The following is a 22533-nucleotide window of genomic DNA, read 5'->3' on the forward strand; positions in this document are numbered from 1 at the left end:
GAACGCCTCCCTCGGGAGGTGTTGAGGGCACGTCCGACCGGTAGGAGGCCACGGGGAAGATCCAGGACACGTTGGGAAGACTACGTCTCCCTGCTGGCCTGGGAACGCCTCGGAATCCCCCAGGAAGAGCTGGACAAAGTGGCTGGGGAGAGGAAAGTTTGGGCTTCCCTGCTTAGGCTGCTTCCCCCCGTGACCTGACCTCGGATAAGCGGAAGAAGATAGATGGATGGATGGATGGCTTTGCTATGGAGGTTTTTTTTCCCACTCCAGACTGGGCCCCCTTGGGAGCCCAGTCTGGATCGTATTTTTTTTCTTACTCATCCTTCCCCAGCGTTTACCTTTGTCCCATCTTTTACGGGGCGTCTTGTGTTCCTGTTAGGTAAACCCTGTTGGTTTGTCTAATCTTGAACGGGTTTGTGCTGAAAACAAAGTTCCGTTGCACTTTTGCAATGACAATAAAGACCTACCTACCTGAAGAATACTGCAGACGACAGTTGAAACATGTCAGGTAAAGATTCAATCTAATATACCGAAAAAAATGGTCTGATTACAAGAACATTTAAAAAGGAACATTAATATACTGATGATAGATGGTTCAATGCGTGTTTTAAAGGACAATCTAAATAATAAAAGCCTCCTATTTGAGTTATAAAAAAAACTGCAAGGGTTTTTGTCAAACCACGATCTTAAATTTACAATCCCCAATTCCATATGAGTAGGGAAATTGTGTTAGATGTAAATAAAAGAGGAATACAATTATTTGCAAATAATTTTCAACCCATATTCAGTTGAATGCACTACAAAGACAACATATTTGATGTTCAAACTCATCAACTTTATTTATTTTTTTTGCAAATAATGACTAACTTAGAATTTCATGGCTGCAACACGTGCCAATGTAGTTGGGAAAGGGCATGTTCACCACTGTGTTACATCACCTTTTCTTCTAACAACACTCAATAAACGTTTTGGGAACTGAGAAAACTAATTGTTGAAGCTTTGAAAGTGGAATTCTTTCCCATTTTTGTTTTATGTAGAGCTTCAGTCGTTCAACAGTCCGGGGTCTCCGCTGTCGAATTTTACGCTTCATAATGCACCACACATTTTCAATGGGAGACAGGTCTGGACTGCAGGCGGGCCAGGAAAGTACCCGCACTCTTTTACTACGAAGCCACGCTGTTGTAACACTTGGCTTGGCATTGTCTTGCTGAAATAAGCAGGGGCGTCCATGATAATGTTGCTTGGATGACAACATATGTTGATCCAAAACCTGTATGTACCTTTCAGCATTAATGGTGCCTTCACAGATGTGTAAGTTACCCATGCTTTGGGCACTAATACACCCCCATACCGTCACAGATGCTGGCTTTTCAACTTCGCGCCTATAACAACCCGGATGGTTTTTTTCCTCTTCGTTCCGGAGGACACCACGTCCACAGTTTCCAAATATAATTTGAAATGTGGACTCGTCAGACCACAGAACACTTTTCCAATTTGCATCAGTCCATCTTAGAGGATCTCGGGCCCAGCGAAGCCGGCAGCGTTCCTGGGTGTTGTTGATAAATGGGTTTTGTCTTTGCATAGTAGAGTTCTAACTTGCATTTACAGATGTAACAACCAACTGTAGTTACTGCCAGTGGTTTTATGAAGTGTTCCTGAGCCCATGTGGTGACATCCTTTACACACTGATGTCGGTTTTTGATGCAGTACCACCTGAGGGTTCAAAGGTCCGTAATGTCATCGCCTACGTGCAGTGATTTTCCCAGATTCTCTGAACGTTTTGATAAGATCACGGACCGTAGGTGGTAAAATCCCTAAATTCCTTGCAATAGCTCGTTGAGAAATGTTGTTCTAAAACTGTTCGACAATTTGCTTACAAAAATGGTGACCCTCGCCCCATCCTTGTTTGTGAATTACTTAGCATTTCATGGAAGCTGCTTTTATACCCAATCATGGCACCCACCTGTTCCCAATTAGCCTGCACACCTGTGGGATGTTCCACATAAGTGTTTGATGAGCATTCCTCAACTTTCCCAACTTATTTGTCACGTGTTGCTGGCATCAAATTCTAAAGTTAATGATCATTTGCAAAAAAAAAAAAGTTTATGAGTTTGAACATCAAATATGTTGTCTTTGTAGCATATTCAACTGAATATGAGTTGAAAATGATTTGCAAATCATTGTATTCTGTTTATATTTACATCTAACACAATTTCCCAACTCATATGGAAACGGGGTTTGTATGTGAACGCACCAATCGGCTGATTTCCTTACAGTGTGCTGTGTGTGGGTTTTTAGGAGACCGGCGAGCACTAGCAGCAATCCGCCAGCAGAGGGCGTAGTCGAGTCATGACCCGCAGCCATGCTGGCCTGCTTGCAGATTACCTGCCACCATTTCTCAGGGCGGAGAAACCTCACTTTTCCTCACCGAGGAGGAGCCTGCAGTTCTGCTAAAACGTGCAGGCATGGTTTCCCTTTACCTTCTTCATGTGAGACTTCCAGCGATGCCGAACCCAGGTCCAGCCTCCCCAGGACGGACCCCCAAGTGACCTCTGACGTCCCTCTGAAAAAGGACATCCTCTGGCAGGTAAGACGCGTGGGCGGCTGTGGAATGTCGGGACGGATTTCTGCAAGACTTAGGGAAATTCCGGAGCATTCGGTTTTTGGTTGAACACTAATTGATGCGATTGTGGTGAGCTTCAACGGGTGAGGTGGTGTTTGAGCGAGGGACCAGTCAAAGTTTGTTGTCCGACTCCAAGGAAGGGGATTATGTGTGTGAAGCCGCGAGTCGCTGCAACGCTCGCAGGTTTCAGCACTCGGACTTGTTTCGCCGTCTGTCTTTGTTTGAAGAGAGTCTGCAGAAGTTGACTTAGTTCTGCCGGATCGTTTCCTTTCAATGCCGGCTAATTAGTCGCACGGGAGAGTGCTCCTCCAAGGCTCGCACACATAATTGTTTTCATGGAGCCGCCCGACCGCCCCAGGGGGGAACAACTCCTGCCCGCAGACCGGGAGCCGGGCCCAGGCTAGGGACAAGCCGGGTCCTGCAGAGCTTCTGAAGTCTGCCGGCTGACTTTGAACTGCAGCTGCTGAAGGTGGATAGAAGTCTGTGCGCATCCTTACACACACACACACACACACCTCTCTTCCTACCCGCAGACCCCCGAGCCGCCTGTGCCGCCATGAAGTCTTTCATGTTCACAGGTAGACTGCAAAGGCGCCCAGAAGAAGAAGACAGGGGTGTCATCTTCAAAGGACCTTTAACATCTTCTTGGAGGATGAAAGTGACAGAACGAACCCACAAGAGGAAGTCCCGTCCCTCGGTCTGATTGAAAACGACTTTACGACTTGCTTTATGCTAAATTCACGTAATCAGGCGGTTTAGTGGCGGCATGTGTTTCCTGGTCTGCTACATGTCAGAAGTGTTTCCCATCCAGAGAGAAATTTATAGAGCTCCGGGGGCCCGTTTATGCTTCACACATCTGAGACGTCGTTCAAGCAGTATGAGATGCGGACGTGAAGATAATTCAGCTCATTTGCTGGGTTTATGTTTAATTAAAGACACATCTCTTTAAGTTCCGGAACAGTTCCTACTCTGACTTTGTGCTCAATAGAACATCCTCAATGCCAACAACACAGCTGTAAGTCAATTGCCCGGTTTGATTAGTGAAATGTTTGATGGATTTCTTAGGACAACAATCCTCACAATATTAAAATATGAAACTTTTTAAAATTCAGTAGCTCAATAAACCCTGGATGCTAATGTGCTGGATACACAGGCTAGTGTTGTCCTTAGAATAATCCATGTGACCCTTTATCGATCGATATCTTTCAGATTTTTGATTCATGAAATGGTTTGAATGAATTCTTAGGACAACAATCCTCACAATACTAAAATATGAAACTTTTTAAAATTCAGTAGCTCAATAAACCCTAGATGCTAATGTGCTGGATACCCAGGCTAGTGTTGTCGTTAGAATATTCCTTGTGACCCTTTATTAATCGATATTGTTCAGATTTTTGATTCATGAAATGGTTTGAATGAATTCTTAGGACAACAATCCTCACACAACTAAAATATTCAACTTTTTAAAGTTCCTTATTTTATCAAGTTAGCATGTATGGGCTAAATGAACCATAGATGCTAATGTGTTGGACACCCAGGTGAGAGTTGTCCTTAGAATAATCCATGTGACTGTTCAATAATCGATATCTTTCAGATTTTTGATTCATGAAATGGTTTGAGGGATTACTTTGGACAATAATTCTCACAATACTAAAATATAAAACTTTTTAAAATTCAGTAGCTCAACAAAACATAGATGCTAATGTGTTGGAAACCCAGGCTAGTGTTGTCTTTAGAACAATCCATGTGACCCTTTATTAAACGATGTTGTTCAGATTTTTGATTCATGAAATGGTTTGAAGGATTTATTAGGACAATTATCGTCACAATACTAAAATATGAACCTTTTAAAAATTCAGTAGCTCAATAAACCATAGATGCTAATGTTTTGGAAAACCAGGCTAGTGTTGTCTTCAGAATAATCCATGTGATCGTTTTATAATTGATATTGTTTAGATTTTTGATTCATGAAATGGTTTGAAGGATTTCTTAGGACAACAATCCTCACACTACCAAAATAGAAAACTTCTTAAAAATCAGTAGCTCAATAAACCATAGATGCTAATGTGTTGGAAACCCAGGCTAGTGTTGTCTTTAGAATAATCCATGTGACCGTTTTATAATTGATATTGTTTAGATTTTTGATTCATGAAATAGTTTGAGGGATTTCTTAGGACAACAGTCCTCACAATACTAAAATATTAAACTTTTTAAAATTCAGTAGCTCAACAAACCATAGATGCTAATGTATTGGGAACCCAGGCTAGAGTTGTCTTTAGAAAAATCCATGTGACCCTTTATTAATCGATATTGTTCAGATTTTTGATTCATGAAATGGTTTGAAGTATTTCGTAGGACAACAATCCTCACAATACTAAAATGTTCAATGTTGTAAAGTTCATTATTTTATCAAGTTTGCATGGAGGAATTCAACAAACAATAGATGCTAATGTGTTGGAAACCCAGGCTAGTGTTGTCTTTAAAATGATCCATGTGACCGTTTTATAATCGATATCTTTAAGATTTTTGAGTCATGAAATGGTTTGAAGGATTTCGTAGGACAACAATCCTCACAAAACTAAGATATCCAACTTTTTAAAATTCATTAAACTTATCAAGTTAGCATGTAGTAGCTCAATAAACCATAGATGCTAATGTGTTGGAAACCCAGGCTAGTGTTGTCTTTAGAATAATCCATTTGACCGTTTAATCATGGAAATGTTTTGGATTTTTGATTCATGAAATAGTTTGAAGGATTTCTTAAGACAAAAATCCTCACAATACTAAAATATTAAACGTTTGAAAAATCATGTAGCTCAATATACCATACTTGCTAATGTGTTGCAAACCAAAGCTAGTGTTGTCTTTAGAATAATCCATGTGACCGTTTAATAATCAATATCGTTCAGATTTTTGATTCTTGAAATGGTTTGAAGGGTTTATTAGGACAACAATCCTCACAATACTAAAATATGAAACTTTTTAAAATTCAGTAGCTCAATGAACCATAGATGCTAATTTGTTGGAAACCCAGGCTAGTGTTGTCCTTAGAATAATCCATGTGACCGTTTTATAATTGATATTGTTTAGATTTTTGATTCATGAAATAGTTTGAAGGATTTCTTAGGACAACAATCGTCACAATACTAAAATATTAAACGTTTTAAAATTCAGTAGCTCAATGAACCATAGATGCTAATGTGTTGGAAACCTAGGCTAGTGTTGTCTTTAGAATAATCCATGTGACCGTTTTATAATCGATATCTTTAAGATTTTTGATTCATGAAATGGTTTGAAGGATTTCGTAGGACAACAATCCTCACAAAACTAAGATATTCAACTTTTTAAAATTCATTAAACTCATCAAGTTAGCATGTAGTAGCTCAATAAACCATAGATGCTAATGTGTTGGAAACCCAGGCTAGTGTTGTCTTTAGAATAATCCATGTGACCCTTTATCAATCCTTCAATCAATAGTTTGAAGGATTTCTCAGGACAACAGTCCTCACAATACTAAAATATTAAATTTTTAAAGTTCATTATTTTATCAAGTTTGCTTGAAGGAACGCAACAAACCATAGATGCTAATGTGTTGGAAACCCAGGCTAGTGTTGTCTTTAGAATAATCCATGTGACCGTTTTACAATTGATATCTTTCAGATTTTTGATTCATGAAATGGTTTGAAGGGTTTCTTAGGACAACAATCCTCACAATACTAAAATATTAAACTTTTTAAAATTCAGTAGCTCAACAGACCATAGATGCTAATGTGTTGGAAAAACAGGCTAATGTTGTCTTTAGAATAATCCATTCGACCGTTTAATAATCGATATTTTTCAGATTTTTGATTCATGAAATGGAATGAGGGATTTCTTAGGACAACTATCCTCACAATACTAAGATATTAAATTTTTAAAGTTCATTATTTTATCAAGTTTGCTTGAAGGAACTCAACATACCATAGATGCTAATGTGTTGGAAACCCAGGCTAATATTGTCTTTAGAATAATCCATCTGACCGTTTTATAATCGATATTGTTTAGATTTTTGATTCATGAAATGGTTTGAAGGATTTCTTAGGACAACAATCCTCACAATACCGTAATATTAAACTTTTTAAAACTCAGTAGCTCAACAAAGCATTGATGCTAATGTGTTGGAAACACAGGCTAGTGTTGTCTTTAGAATAATCCATTCAACCGTTTTATAATCGATATCTTTCAGATTTTTGATTCATGAAATGGTTTGAGGGATTTCTTAGCGACAACAATCCTCACAAAACTAAAATATTCAACCTTTTTAAAATTCATTAAACTCATCAAGTTAGCATGTAGTAGCTCAATAAACCATATATGCTAATGTGTTGGAAACCCAGGCTAGTGTTGTCTTTAGAATAATCCATGTGACCGTTTAATCATGGATATCGTTCGGATTTTTGATTCATGAAATAGTTTGAAGGATTTCTTAAGACAAAAATCCTCACAATACTAAAATATTAAACGTTTGAAAAATTATGTAGCTCAATATACCATACTTTCTAATGTGTTGCAAACCAAAGGCTAGTGTTGTCTTTAGAATAATCAATTCGACCGTTTAATAATCAATATCTTTCAGATTTTTGATTCATGAAATGGTTTGAGGGATTTCTTAGGACAACAATCCTCACAAAACTAAAATATTCAACCTTTTTAAAATTAATCAAACTCATCACGTTAGCATGTAGTAGCTCAATAAACCATGGATGCTAATGTGGTGGTTTGAATGAATTCTTAGGACAACAATCCTCACAAAACTAAAATATTCAACTTTTTAAAGTTCCTTATTTTATTAAGTTAGCATGTATGGGCTCAATGAACCATAGATGTTAATGTGTTGGAAACCCAGGTTAGAGTTGTCCTTAGAATAATCCATGTGACTGTTCAGTAATCGATATCTTTCAGATTTTTGGTTCATGAAATGGTTTGAGGAATTTCTTAGGACAATAATCCTCACAATACTAAAATATAATTTTTTTAAAAATTCAGCAGCTAAACAAACCATAAATGCTAATGTGTTGGAAACCCAGGCTAGTGTTGTCTTTAGAATAATCCATGTGACCGTTTTATAATCGATATCTTTCAGATTTTTGATTCATGAAATGGTTTGAGGGATTTCTTAGGACAACAATCCTCACAAAACTAAAATATTCAACTTTTTAAAGTTCCTTATTTTATTAAGTTAGCATGTATGGGCTCAATGAACCATAGATGTTAATGTGTTGGAAACCCAGGTTAGAGTTGTCCTTAGAATAATCCATGTGACTGTTCAATAATCGATATCTTTCAGATTTTTGATTCATCAAATGGTTTGAGGGATTTCTTTGGACAATAATTCTCACAATACTAAAATATAAAACTTTTTGAAATTCAGTAGCTCAACAAAACATAGATGCTAATGTGTTGGAAACCCAGGCTAGTGTTGTCTTTAGAATAATCCATGTGACCCTTTATTAAACGATATTGTTCAGATTTTTGATTCATGAAATGGTTTGAAGGATTTATTAGGACAATTATCGTCACAATACTAAAATATGAAACTTTTAAAAATTCAGTAGCTCAATAAACCATAGATGCTAATGTTTTGGAAAACCAGGCTATTGTAGTGTTTAGAATAATCCATGTGAGCGTTTTATAATCGATATCTTTCAGATTTTTGATTCATGAAATGGTTTGAAGGATTTATTAGGACAATTATCGTCACAATACTAAAATATGAAACTTTTAAAAATTCAGTAGCTCAATAAACCATAGATGCTAATGTTTTGGAAACCCAGGCTAGTGTTGTCTTTAGAATAATCCATGCGAGCGTTTTATAATCGATATCTTTCAGATTTTTGATTCATGAAATGGTTTGAAGGATTTCGTAGGACAACAATCCTCACAAAACTAAGATATTCAACTTTTTAAAATTCATTAAACTCATCAAGTTAGCATGTAGTAGCTCAATAAACAATAGATGCTAATGTGTTGGAAACCCAGGCTAGTGTTGTTTTTAGAATAATCCATGTGATCGTTTGATAATCGATATCTTTCAGATTTTTGATTCATGAAATGGTTTGAGGGATTTCTTAGGACAACAATCCTCACACTACTAAAATATAAAACTTTTTAAAATTCAGTAGCTCAACAAACCATAGATGCTAATGTGTTGGAAACCCAGGCTAGTGTTGTCTTTGGAATAATCCATTCGACCGTTTAATAATCGATATCTTTCAGATTTTTGATTCATGAAATAGTTTGAAGGTTTTCTTAAGACAACAATCCTCACAATACTAAAATATTAAACGTTTGAAAAATTGTGTAGCTCAATATACCATACTTGCTAATGTGTTGCAAACCAAAGCTAGTGTTGTCTTTAGAGTAATCCATGTGACCGTTTAATAATCAATATCGTTCAGATTTTTGATTCTTGAAATGGTTTGAAGGCTTTCTTAGCACAACAATCCTCACAATACTAAAATATGAAACTTTTGAAAATTCAGTAGCTCAATAAACCATAGATGCTAATGTGTTGGAAACCCAGGCTAGTGTTGTTGTTAGAATAATCCATGTGATCGTTTTATAATTGATATTGTTTAGATTTTTGATTCATGAAATAGTTTGAAGGATTTCTTAGGACAACAATCCTCACAATACTAAAATATTAAATGTTTTAAAATTCAGTAGCTCAATGAACCATAGATGCTAATGTGTTGGAAACCCAGGCTAGTGTTGTCTTTAGAATAATCCATGTGATCGTTTAATAATCGATATCTTTGAGATTTTTGATTCTTGAAATGGTTTGAAGGCTTTCTTAGGACAACAATCCTCACAATACTAAAATATGAAACTTTTAAAAATTCAGTAGCTCAATAAACCATTGATGCTAATGTGTTGGAAACCCAGGCTAATGTTGTCTTTAGAATAATCCATGTGACCGTTTTATAATCGATATTGTTTAGATTTTTGATTCATGAAATGGTTTGAAGGATTTCTTAGGACAACAATCCTCACAAAACCGTAATATTAAACTTTTTAAAACTCAGTAGCTCAAAAAAGCATTGATTGCTAATGTGTTGGAAACACAGGCTGGTGTTGTCTTTAGAATAATCCATTCAACCGTTTTATAATCGATATCTTTCAGATTTTTGATTCATGAAATGGTTTGAGGGATTTCTTAGGACAACAATCCTCACAAAACTAAAATATTCAACCGCTTTAAAATTCTTTAAACTCATCAAGTTAGCATGTAGTAGCTCAATAAACCACATATGCTAATGTGTTGGAAACCCAGGCTAGTGTTGTCCTTAGAATAATCCATTCGACCGTTTAATCATGGATATCGTTTGGATTTTTGATTCATGAAATAGTTTGAAGGATTTCTTAAGACAAAAATCCTCACAATACTAAAATATTAAACGTTTGAAAAATTATGTAGCTCAATGTTCCATACTTGCTATAATGTGTTGCAAACCAAAGCTAGTGTTGTCTTGAGAATAATCCATGTGACTGTTTAATAATCAATATCGTTCAGATTTTTGATTCTTGAAATGGTTAGAAGGCTTTCTTAGGACAACAATTCTCACAATACTAAAATATGAAACTTTTAAAAATTCAGTAGCTCAATAAACTATAGATGCTAATGTGTTGGAAACCCAGGTTAGTGTTGTCGTTAGAATAATCCATGTGACCGTTTTATAATTGATATTGTTTAGATTTTTGATTCATGAAATAGTTTGAAGGATTTCTTAGGACAACAATCCTCAAAATACTAAAATATTAAACGTTTTAAGATTCAGTCGCTCAATGAACCATAGATGCTAATGTGTTGGAAACCCAGGATAGTGTTGTCTTTAGAATAATCCATGTGACCGTTTTATAATCGATATCTTTCAGATTTTTGATTCATGAAATGGTTTGAAGGATTTCTTAGGACAACAATCCTCACAATACTAAAATATGAAACTTTTAAAAATTCAGTAGCTCAATAAACCATAGATGCTAATGTGTTGGAAACCCAGGCTAATGTTGTCTTTAGAATAATCCATGTGACCGTTTTATAATCGATATTGTTTAGATATTTGATTCATGAAATGGTTTGAAGGATTTCTTAGGACAACAATCCTCACAAAACCGTAATATTAAACTTTTTAAAACTCAGTAGCTCAACAAAGCATTGATTGCTAATGTGTTGGAAACACAGGCTAGTGTTGTCTTTAGAATAATCCATTCAACCGTTTTATAATCGATATCTTTCAGATTTTTGATTCATGAAATGGGTTGAGGGATTTCTTAGGACAACAATCCTCACAAAACTAAAATATTCAACCGCTTTAAAATTCTTTAAACTCATCAAGTTAGCATGTAGTAGCTCAATAAACCATATATGCTAATGTGTTGGAAACCCAGGCTAGTGTTGTCCTTAGAATAATCCATTCGACCGTTTAATCATGGATATCGTTTGGATTTTTGATTCATGAAATAGTTTGAAGGATTTCTTAAGACAAAAATCCTCACAATACTAAAATATTAAACGTTTGAAAAATTATGTAGCTCAATGTTACATACTTGCTATAATGTGTTGCAAACCAAAGCTAGTGTTGTCTTGAGAATAATCCATGTGACTGTTTAATAATCAATATCGTTCAGATTTTTGATTCTTGAAATGGTTTGAAGGCTTTCTTAGGACAACAATTCTCACAATACTAAAATATGAAACTTTTAAAAATTCAGTAGCTCAATAAACTATAGATGCTAATGTGTTGGAAACCCAGGCTAGTGTTGTCGTTAGAATAATCCATGAGACCGTTTTATAATTGATATTGTTTAGATTTTTGATTCATGAAATAGTTTGAAGGATTTCTTAGGACAACAATCCTCAAAATACTAAAATATTAAACGTTTTAAAATTCAGTCGCTCAATGAACCATAGATGCTAATGTGTTGGAAACCCAGGATAGTGTTGTCTTTAGAATAATCCATGTGACCGTTTTATAATCGATATCTTTCAGATTTTTGATTCATGAAATGGTTTGAAGGATTTCTTAGGACAACAATCCTCACAAAACTAAGATATTCAACTTTTTAAAATTCATTAAACTCATCAAGTTAGCATGTATTAGCTCAATAAACCATAGATGCTAATGTGTTGGAAACCCAGGCTAGTGTTGTCCTTAGAATAATCCATGTGACCGTTTTATAATTGATATTGTTTAGATTTTTGATTAATGAAATAGTTTAAAGGATTTCTTAGGACAAGAATCCTCACAATACTAAAATATTAAACTTTTTAAAATTCAGTAGCTCAACAAACCATAGATGCTAATGTGTTGGAAACCCAGGCTAGTGTTGTCTTTAGAATAATCCTTGTGACCCTTTATTAATCGATATTGTTCAGATTTTTGATTCATGAAATGGTTTGAAGTATTTCTTAGGACAACAATAATCACAATAACAAAATATTCAATGTTGTAAAGCTCATTATTTTATCAAGTTTGGATGGAGGAATTCAACAAACCATAGATGCTAATGTGTTGGAAACCCAGGCTAGTGTTGTCTTCAGAATAATCCATGTGACCGTTTTATAATTGATATTGTTTAGATTTTTGATTCATGAAATAGTTTGAAGGATTTCTTAGGACAACAGTCTTCACAATACTAAAATATTAAACTTTTTAAAATTCAGTAGCTCAACAAACCATAGATGCTAATGTGTTGGAAACCCAGGCTAGTGTTGTCTTTAGAATAATCCATGTGACCCTTTATTAATCTATATTGTTCAGATTTTTGATTCATGAAATGGTTTGAAGGATTTCTTAGGACAACAATCCTCACACTACCAAAATAGAAAACTTCTTAAAAATCAGTAGCTCATAGATGCTAATGTGTTGGAAACCCAGGCTAGTGTTGTCGTTAGAATAATCCATGTGACGGTTTTATAATTGATATTGTTTGGATTTTTGATTAATTAAATAGTTTGAAGGATTTCTTAAGACAAGAATCCTCACAATACTAAAATATTAAACTTTTTAAAATTCAGTATTTCAACAAACCATAGATGCTAATGTGTTGGAAACCCAGGCTAGTGTTGTCTTTAGAATAATCCTTGTGACCCTTTATTAATCGATATTGTTCAGATTTTTGATTCAGAAAATGGTTTGAAGTATTTCTTAGGACAACAATCCTCACAATACTAAAATGTTCAATGTTGTAAAGTTCATTTTTTTATCAAGTTTGCATGGAGGAATTCAACAAACCATAGATGCTAATGTGTTGGAAACCCAGGCTAGTGTTGTCTTCTGAATAATCCATGTGACCGTTTTTTAATTGATATTGTTCAGATTTTTGATTCATGAAATGGTTTGAAGGATTTTTTAGGACAACAATCCTCACACTACCAAAATAGAAAACTTCTTAAAAATCAGTAGCTCAATAAACCATAAATGCTAATGTGTTGGAAACCCAGGCTAGTGTTGTCGTTAGAATATTCCTTGTGACCCTTTATTAATCGATATTGTTCAGATTTTTGATTCATGAAATGGTTTGAAGTATTTCTTAGGAAAACAATCCTCACAATACTAAAATATTCAATGTTGTAAAGTTCATTATTTTATCAAGTTTGCATGGAGGAATTCAACAAACCATAGATGCTAATGTGTTGGAAACCCAGGCTAGTGTTTTCTTCAGAATAAACCATGTGACCATTTTATAATTGATATTGTTTAGATTTTTGATTCATGAAATGGTTTGAGGGATTTCTTAGGACAACAATCCTCACACTACTAAAATATAAAACTTTTTAAAATTCAGTAGCTCAACAAACCATAGATGCTAATGTGTTGGAAACCCAGGCTAGTGTTGTCTTTGGAATAATCCTTGTGACCGTTTTATAATCGATATCTTTCAGATTTTTGATTCATGAAATAGTTTGAAGGATTTATTAGGACAACAATCCTCACAATACTGAAATATTAAACGTTTTAAAAATTCCGTAGCTCAATAAATCATAGATGCTAACATTGTACTAGTGTACATGTACTGATGCTAACATGTACTAGTATAGTATTGCGGTACTAATGAATCAAAAACGGTACTATACTCTGTTTGAAAAGTACCGCTTCCCCATTTTTGTATTTTTTTTTTTTCGGGCATAACGGCACGTTGCTGGTTTTACGAGCAGCGGAGCATGTTCGGCAGCGCGCACACACAGAGTACTTACAAGCAGACACAGTGTGTAGACAGAAAAGGGAGAACGGACGCATTTTGGTGTAAAAAGTCAAGATAAAGGTGAAGTTATTACACTGAAACACCCTCAGGAAGAGCTGCTTTAAGACATGGCTCGTTAGCTAGCGGCTAACATGCATCCACAGTGGGCAGTTTTTTATCTACTTCCAAATCACTAATCCTGGCCTCCATGGCGACAATGAAAGTACGTATCTTACAAGTAGCATTATCACTGGAGGACAAGGAATAGCTAAACATGCTTCACTACACACCCTAGGAGGATACAATAGCTCTTCGGCGTCACAACGTAAACAAAAATCTTGTTTTTCTTTGTTAAAAATGTATATTATGATTATAAAGTCACATGAGGACTTTGAATATGACCAATGCATGATCCTGTAACGACTTGGTCTTAGATTGATACTTAAATCTGTGGTATCATCGAAAACTAATGTAAAGTATCAAAGAAGAAAAGAATAAGTGATTATTACATTTGAAAATAAGTTTAGATTAAACATGTTAAAACAGAAAAGAACCAGATGTTTACAGTAAATGAACAAGTGGATTAATAATATTTTTTTACAGTTTGTCCCTCTTAATGTAGACAAAAATGACACAATATGTTACTGCATATGTCAGCAGACTCATTAGGAGCCTTTGTTTGTTTACTTACTATTAGTATGTTCCCTAATTTATTTAAGGACGAAATTGCAATAATAAACATACGTTTAACGTACCCTAAGATGTTCAAATAAAGCCAATAATGACATTTTATGTGGTCCCCTTTATTTGGAAAAGTATTGAAAAACATTTTGGTACCGGTACCAGTACCAACATAAATACCGGTACCTGTACCGTAGTCACAACAAATCACAGGTCGACAAAAGCTTCGAAAAACCCTTCAGACAATTTGGGGACCATGTTTATTTCCTGCATCTAGTTTGTTGCTGGGGTTTTATAAAAAAAAAAAGTGACAGCTGAAAGGAAGACACGGAGTCTCCAGATGATTTCGGCGTCAATTAACCGCAGCTGTGAAGCCTCCAGCTAGCTGTGATTCATGGAGAGCAATTGGCGAGGGTGAGGTCACCAGTCAACTCAACGCCATGTTGGCCTGCGAGTCAGCTGAAGTCATTCTGGTTGTCTGACTCCTCACGTCCGAGGTTTGGTGAAGAGGAGCAGGCAGAACCCTTGCCAGCTGCAAGAACACCAACCACTGGGACTTGGGCTTTGATGATTTCTGCCACCGACCATCACGGAGTTCTCCGTCACTCCCAAAGTCAAAGAACAAATATTTCAAACTACTTCACGTTGCAGTGGTCTTCTGGTCAACACCTCACAATATGTGTCTCGCACGTTCTTCAATCGTCTGCTGGGGGTCTGCTAGACCGAGGGCCGACTTGCTTTAGCTGTGACGAGGAAGACAAACACATTCCAGGCTGCAGATCAGGCTTTGCGTTTAGAATCAACAGAGACGAGACAGACAGGAGGGAGACAAGGTGGCCCAGTTAAGGGGAGGGAAGCAGGTATCAGGAGGAGAAAATGAAAGACCCGGAAAGCTTCAAACACTCTCGCGACTGTGTGTGTTTTCTTTTCATGCCGCTTTGTTTTCCCTGTGCTCTGAGTGCGACGCTACCACTCAGTCTGCAATTAAAGCTATGAAAAGATGAGTGGAGGTGAGGAAATGTGTCTGCATATATTATCCACGCCTCAAAGATGGATCGTCTACTTGCAGAGCTTCCTCTTTCCCACGGAACCAAAGCATCAATTCCACAGCAAAACTGCAAAAGTACAACAGACTTCCAAATTCAACCGAAATTCTGAGAGAAAATTAATCTTTCCATCTGTGACATGTTGAAGATGGAGTTTTATTTTGTTTACTGTCCACAGTTTTCAAATTGTTTAAACTGCAGGACAAGATTTTAAAGGCACTTTGCGACCTTGAACCAGTAAAGTTAACGACTGACTGAGGCATATTGCAACCTAAACCAATGAAGTTAACGAGTGACCAAGGCTAAACCAGTCAAGTTAACACGGTACTGAGGCACAGTTCAACCTGAACGAGTGAAGTTAACGAGTGACTGAGGCACATTGCAACCAAAACCAGTGAAGACAACGAGTGACCAAGGCTAAACCAATCAAGTTAACAAGGTACTGAGGCCCATTTCAACCTGAATGAGTGGAGTTAACAAGTGACTGAGGCACATTGCAACCTAAACCAGTGAACTTAATGAGTGACTGGGGCATATTGCAACCTAATCCAGTGAAGTTAACGAGTGACAGAGGCTAAACCAATCAAGTTCACAAGGTACAGAGGCACATTGAGACCTAAACCAGTGAAGTTAACGAGTGACTGACTCACATTGCAACCTAAACCAGTGAAGTTAACGAGTGACAGAGGCTAAACCAGTCAAGTTCACAAGGTACAGAGGCACATTGCGACCTAAACCAGTGAAGTTAACGAGTGACTGAGGCACATTGCAACCTAAACCAGTGAAGTTAACGAGGGACAGAGGCTAAACCAGTCAAGTTCACAAGGTACAGAGGCACATTGCGACCTAAACCAGTGAAGTTAACAAGGGACTGACTCACATTGCAACCTAAACCAGTGAAGTTAACGAGGGACAGAGGCTAAACCAGTCAAGTTCACAAGGTACAGAAGCACATTGCGACCTAAACCAGTGAAGTTAACGAGTGACTGAGGCACATTGCAACCTAAACCAGTGAAGTTAACGAGTGACGGAGGCTAAACCAGTCAAGTTAACAAAGTACAGAGGCACATTGCGACCTACACCAGTGAAGTTAACAAGTGACAGAGGCTAAACCAGTCAAGTTAACAGGGTACAGAGGCACATTGCGACCTAAACTAGTGACGTTAACGAGGGACAGAGGCTAAACCAGTCAAGTTCACAAGGTACAGAGGCACATTGCGACCTAAACCAGTGAAGTTAACGAGGGACAGAGGCTAAACCAGTCAAGTTCACAAGGTACAGAGGCACATTGCGACCTAAACCAGTGAAGTTAACGAGTGACTGACTCACATTGCAACCTAAACCAATGAAGTTAACGAGTGACTAAGGGTAAAGTTAACGACTGACTGAGGCACATTGCAACCAAAACCAGTGAAGTTAACAAGTGACCGAGGCGAAACCAGTAAACAAGGTACATAGGCACATTGCGACCTAAACCAGTGAAGTTAACAAGTGACTGAGTCACATTCCAACCTAAACCAGTGAAGTTAACGAGTGACTGAGGCACATTGCAACCTAAACCAGTGAAGTTAACGAGTGACCAAGTCGAATTGCAACCTAAACCAGTGAAGTTAACGAGTGACTGAGGCTAAACCAGTCAAGTTAACAAGGTACAGAGGCACATTGCGACCGAAACCAGTGAGGTTAACAAGGGACTGACTCACATTGCAACCTAAACCAGTGAAGTTAACGAGGGACAGAGGCTAAACCAGTCAAGTTCACAAGGTACAGAGGCACATTGCGACCTAAACCAGTGAAGTTAACGAGTGACTGAGGCACATTGCAACCTAAACCAGTGAAGTTAACGAGTGACGGAGGCTAAACCAGTCAAGTTAACAAAGTACAGAGGCACATTGCGACCTACACCAGTGAAGTTAACAAGTGACAGAGGCTAAACCAGTCAAGTTAACAGGGTACAGAGGCACATTGCGACCTAAACTAGTGACGTTAACGAGGGACAGAGGCTAAACCAGTCAAGTTCACAAGGTACAGAGGCACATTGCGACCTAAACCAGTGAAGTTAACGAGGGACAGAGGCTAAACCAGTCAAGTTCACAAGGTACAGAGGCACATTGCGACCTAAACCAGTGAAGTTAACGAGTGACTGACTCACATTGCAACCTAAACCAATGAAGTTAACGAGTGACTAAGGGTAAAGTTAACGACTGACTAAGGCACATTGCAACCTAAACCAGTGAAGTTAACGAGTGACTGAGGCACATTGCAACCAAAACCAGTGAAGTTAACAAGTGACCGAGGCGAAACCAGTAAACAAGGTACATAGGCACATTGCGACCTAAACCAGTGAAGTTAACAAGTGACTGAGTCACATTCCAACCTAAACCAGTGAAGTTAACGAGTGACTGAGGCACATTGCAACCTAAACCAGTGAAGTTAACGAGTGACCAAGTCGAATTGCAACCTAAACCAGTGAAGTTAACGAGTGACTGAGGCTAAACCAGTCAAGTTAACAAGGTACAGAGGCACATTGCGACCGAAACCAGTGAGGTTAACGGGTGACCGAGTCACATTCCAACCTAAACCAGTGAAGTTAACGAGTGACTGAGTCACATTGCAACCTAAACCAGTGAAGTTAACGAGTTACCGAGTCACATTGTTCTGATAAACAACACAATCATGACAGTTCTACAAAGAAGCTCCAGTTCTGCTGCTTTAACTCATGGTGTCGGCTCTTATGTCATTGCACTAAACCCACTGGAGATTTATCTTTCGCTTGTGAAACTGTGCAGAAGACTGATTGACGTTAAGTCTCGCACATGCCGCACAGATGTGAGGGCACAAAGAAGAAGGAAAGTTGCAAGTATGTCTGGGAATGATCTCGACTGTGTGTCAGGGACGGAGAAACACATCGGATCAGAACCTGAAGTCACAATGACCTTCATTCTTCTGTCAGAGTACCAAAGACGACGGCTTTGATCCAAGGCGTGCGCTCGTTGAACAACCCATTTGATGGGTTGAGTCATGAAAATAAGATCATTTTCCTGAGTAATGGAGAACGAGATTTGAGGAACGCTGGAAGTTGTTGTGGTGCTTGGCATGTTGGAAAAACAAAGCCGAGGTTTTTAGAATACTAGATCACTGAAGGTCCATGACGACTTCACCGCATAAAATGAACTCCAATGTAGTCAAGTTGATTAGATAATTTCGTTGTTCTGGTCTCGACATTAAAAAAACTAAGGCACATTGCAACCTGAACCAGGGAAGTTAACGACTGACCGAGTCACATTGCAACCTAAACCAGTGAAGTTAACGAGTGACTGAGGCACATAGGAACCCAAACCAGTCAAGTTAACGCGTGACTGAGTCACATTACAACCTAAACCAGTGAAGTTAACGAGTGACCAAGGCTAAATCAGTGAAGTTAACAAGGTACAGAGGCACATTGCAACCTGAACCAGTGAGGTTAACAAGTGACCAACTCACATTGCAACCTAAACCAGTGAAGTTAACGAGTGACTGAGGCACATTTCTACCAAAACCAGTCAAGTTAACGAGTGACTGGGGCACATTGCAACCCAAACCAGTCAAGTTAACGCGTGACTGAGTCACATTACAACCTAAACCAGTGAAGTTAACGAGTGACTGAGTCACATTGCAACCAAAACCAGTGAAGTTAACAAGTGACCAAGGCTAAATCAGTGAAGTTAACAAGGTACAGAGGCACATTGCAACCTAAACCAGTAACGTTAACGAGTGACTTAGGCACATTGCAACCTAAACCAGTCAAGTTAACGAGTGACCAAGGCTAAATCAGTGAAGTTAACAAGGTACAGAGGCACATTGCAACCTGAACCAGTGAGGTTAACAAGTGACCGACTCACATTGCAACCTAAACCAGTGAAGTTAACGAGTGACTGAGGCACATTTCTACCAAAACCAGTCAAGTTAACGAGTGAATGGGGCACATTGCAACCCAAACCAGTCAAGTTAACGCTTGACTGAGTCACATTGCAACCAAAACCAGTGAAGTTAACGAGTGACTGAGGCAAAATCGCAACCTAAACCAGTCAAGTTAACGCGTGACTGAGTCACATTGCAACCAAAACCAGTGAAGTTAACGAGTGACCAAGGCTAAATCAGTGAAGTTAACAAGGTACAGAGGCACATTGCAACCTAAACCAGTGACGTTAACGAGTGACTTAGGCACATTGCAACCTAAACCAGTCAAGTTAACGCGTGACTGAGTCACATTGCAACCAAAACCAGTGAAGTTCACGAGTGACCAAGGCTAAATCAGTGAAGTTAACAAGGTACAGAGGCACATTGCAACCTGAACCAGTGAGGTTAACAAGGTACTGAGGCACATTGCAACCTAAACCAGTGAAGTTAACAAGGTACTGAGGCACATTGCAACCTAAACCAGTGAAGTTAACGAGTGACTGAGGCACATTGCAACCTAAACCAGTCAAGTTAACAAGTGACTGAGTCACATTGCAACCAAAACTAGTGAAGTTAACGAGTGACTGAGGCACTTCACGCAAGTCCACATTTCAAATTGTTTTTGAAAACTGTGGACGTGGTGTGCTCCAGAACAAATAGGAAAAGAACCATCCAGATTGTTCTAGGTGCAAAGTGTAAAAGGCAGCATGTGTGATGGTATGGAGGTGTATTATTGCCCAAGGCATGGGTAATTTACACATCTATGAAGGCACCATTAATGCTGAAAGGTACATACAGCTTTTGGAGCAACACAAGTTGCCATCCAAGCAATGTTCTCATGGACGCCCCTGCTTATTTCAGAAAGACAATGCCAAGCCACGTGTTACAAACGCGTGGCTTCAGAGTAAAAGAGTGCGGGTACTAGACTGGCCTGCCTGTGGTCCAGACCTGTCTCCCATTGAAAATATGTACACATTATGAGGCCTAAAATACCACTACGGAGACCCCGGACTGTTGAACAACTTAAGCTGTACATCAAGCAAGACTGGGAAATAATTCCACTTCAAAAATGTGTCTCCTCAGTTTACTGAGTGTTGTTAAAAGGAAAGGCCATGTAACACAGTGGTAAAAATGCCTTGTTTGCAATGTGTTGCCGCCATTAAATTCTAAGTTCATGATTATTTGCAAAAACAATTAAGTTCAAAGTGTAGGAAAAAAGTCCTTCAAGATTATACACAGAACCCATACCATGTTACATTTAACGATTTTCCTCAGCAAGGCAGCATTTTAGACTGTCGCCACTGTTGGTGGTGTAGCCTGCCAGGACTACCTGCTAATGACACACCTAAAACACAGGAGTTATTTAGCCCAGATTAGAAGATGAATCCCCTCAGGCGCTGACTTTCATCCCGGGCCTGCCTGGACACGGCCAGATAAGGTTTGGGGGAGATGGAGGGGAGGCTTGAAAGAGTTAGCCGAGCTTGTCAGAAAGCACGCAGAGCGTCTGCAAACACACTCCTCTTAGTGTGTGTGTGTGTGTGTGTGCGTGTTTGTGTGTGTGTGTTCTGGCAAAGGGGCCCTCACAACCTACTAACCAAACGTGGGTCCACACAAAGTAGGCAAGACATCAGTGTGTGTATGTTCTGGAAAAGGGGGGACCCCACAACCTAATGACCAAACATGGGTCCACACAAAGTCGGCACGACATGTATGTGTGTGTGTGTGTGTTCTGGAAAAGGGGGACCTCACAACCTACTGACCAAACGTGGGTCCACACAAAGTAGGCATGACATGTATGTGTGTGTGTGTGTGTGTGTGTGTGTTCTGGAAAAGGGGGACCTCACAACCTACTGACGAAACGTGGGTCCACACAAAGTAGGCATGACATGTATGTGTGTGTGTGTGTGTGTGTGTTCTGGCAAAGGGGGGACCTCACAACCTACTGACCAAACGTGGGTCCACACAAAGTAGGCACGACATGTATGTGTGTGTGTGTGTGTGTGTGTGTGCGTGTGTCACTTCAACTCCGTAATGATTTGCCTTCAGGCTCTGCGTACACATTTTGGCAGTTCTTCATTTCCTGCTATCCAGGCTTTTATCTCAACAGCAGCGACGCACACATGAACACACACAGACTCACACCGCAAGGACTGCCCTCAAACACTCTCGTACAGTGCAGGCTAGATGTATACATATATATATATATATATATATATATATATATATATATTAGGGAATTCCCGATACCAATATTTTTGTTGTTTTCGATCATTTTCCAAATAAAGGGGACCACAAAAAATGTCATTATTGGCTTTATTTGAACAAAAAAAAAATCTAAGGGTACATGAAACATATGTTTTTTAATGCAATTTAGTCCTTAAATAAAATAGTGAACATACTAGACAACTTGTCTTTTTGTAGTAAGTAAACAAACAACAACTCCTAATTAGTCTGCTGACGTATGCAGTAAAATATTGTGTCATTTATCTACCTATTATCTTGTCAACATTATGAGGGACAAACTGTAAAAAATTGGATATTTAATCCACGTCTTCATTTACCGTTATTATCTGCTCATTTTCAGTTTTTACATGTTCTATCTACACTTCTGTTAAAATGTAATAATAATGTATTCTTCTCTTCTTCCACCCAAGGCATTTGTTTACATTCAGGAGCGCTAACTTTTGTTAGCGGTGAGCTAATGTATCCTAGCATGTTTAGCTATTCCTCGTCCTCCAGTGATATTACTACATGTAAGAAACTTACCTTTTTTGTCGCCATGGAGGCCAGGATTAGTTATTCAGAAGTAGCTAAAACACTGCCAACGGCAGATGGATGTTAGCCGCTAGCTAGCTAGCCATGTCTTAACGCACCTCTTCCCGAGGGTGTTTCAGTGTTGTAACTTCACCCATATCTTTACTTTTTTTAGGCCAAAATGCATATGTTCTCCCTTTTCTGTCTACACACTGTGTCTGCTTGTAGGTACTCTGTGTGTGCGCTGCCGGACATGCTCCTCTGCTT

At 38.3% G+C, this 22533-nt stretch overlaps 1 protein-coding gene across 1 annotated transcript in view; it reads left to right on the forward strand.

The window, feature by feature from the left end:
• The first annotated feature begins 2436 nt into the window (after positions 1–2436).
• Positions 2437–22533, forward strand: part of edar (ectodysplasin A receptor) — a 66091-nt gene continuing 45994 nt past the window's right edge. The window contains 1 exon segment of the mRNA XM_061879913.1: positions 2437–2587. The gene's annotated coding sequence lies outside the window, so the exon portion shown is untranslated.

This window comes from Nerophis ophidion, linkage group LG19, assembly GCF_033978795.1.
Source record: "Nerophis ophidion isolate RoL-2023_Sa linkage group LG19, RoL_Noph_v1.0, whole genome shotgun sequence".
Lineage (NCBI taxonomy): Eukaryota > Metazoa > Chordata > Actinopteri > Syngnathiformes > Syngnathidae > Nerophis > Nerophis ophidion.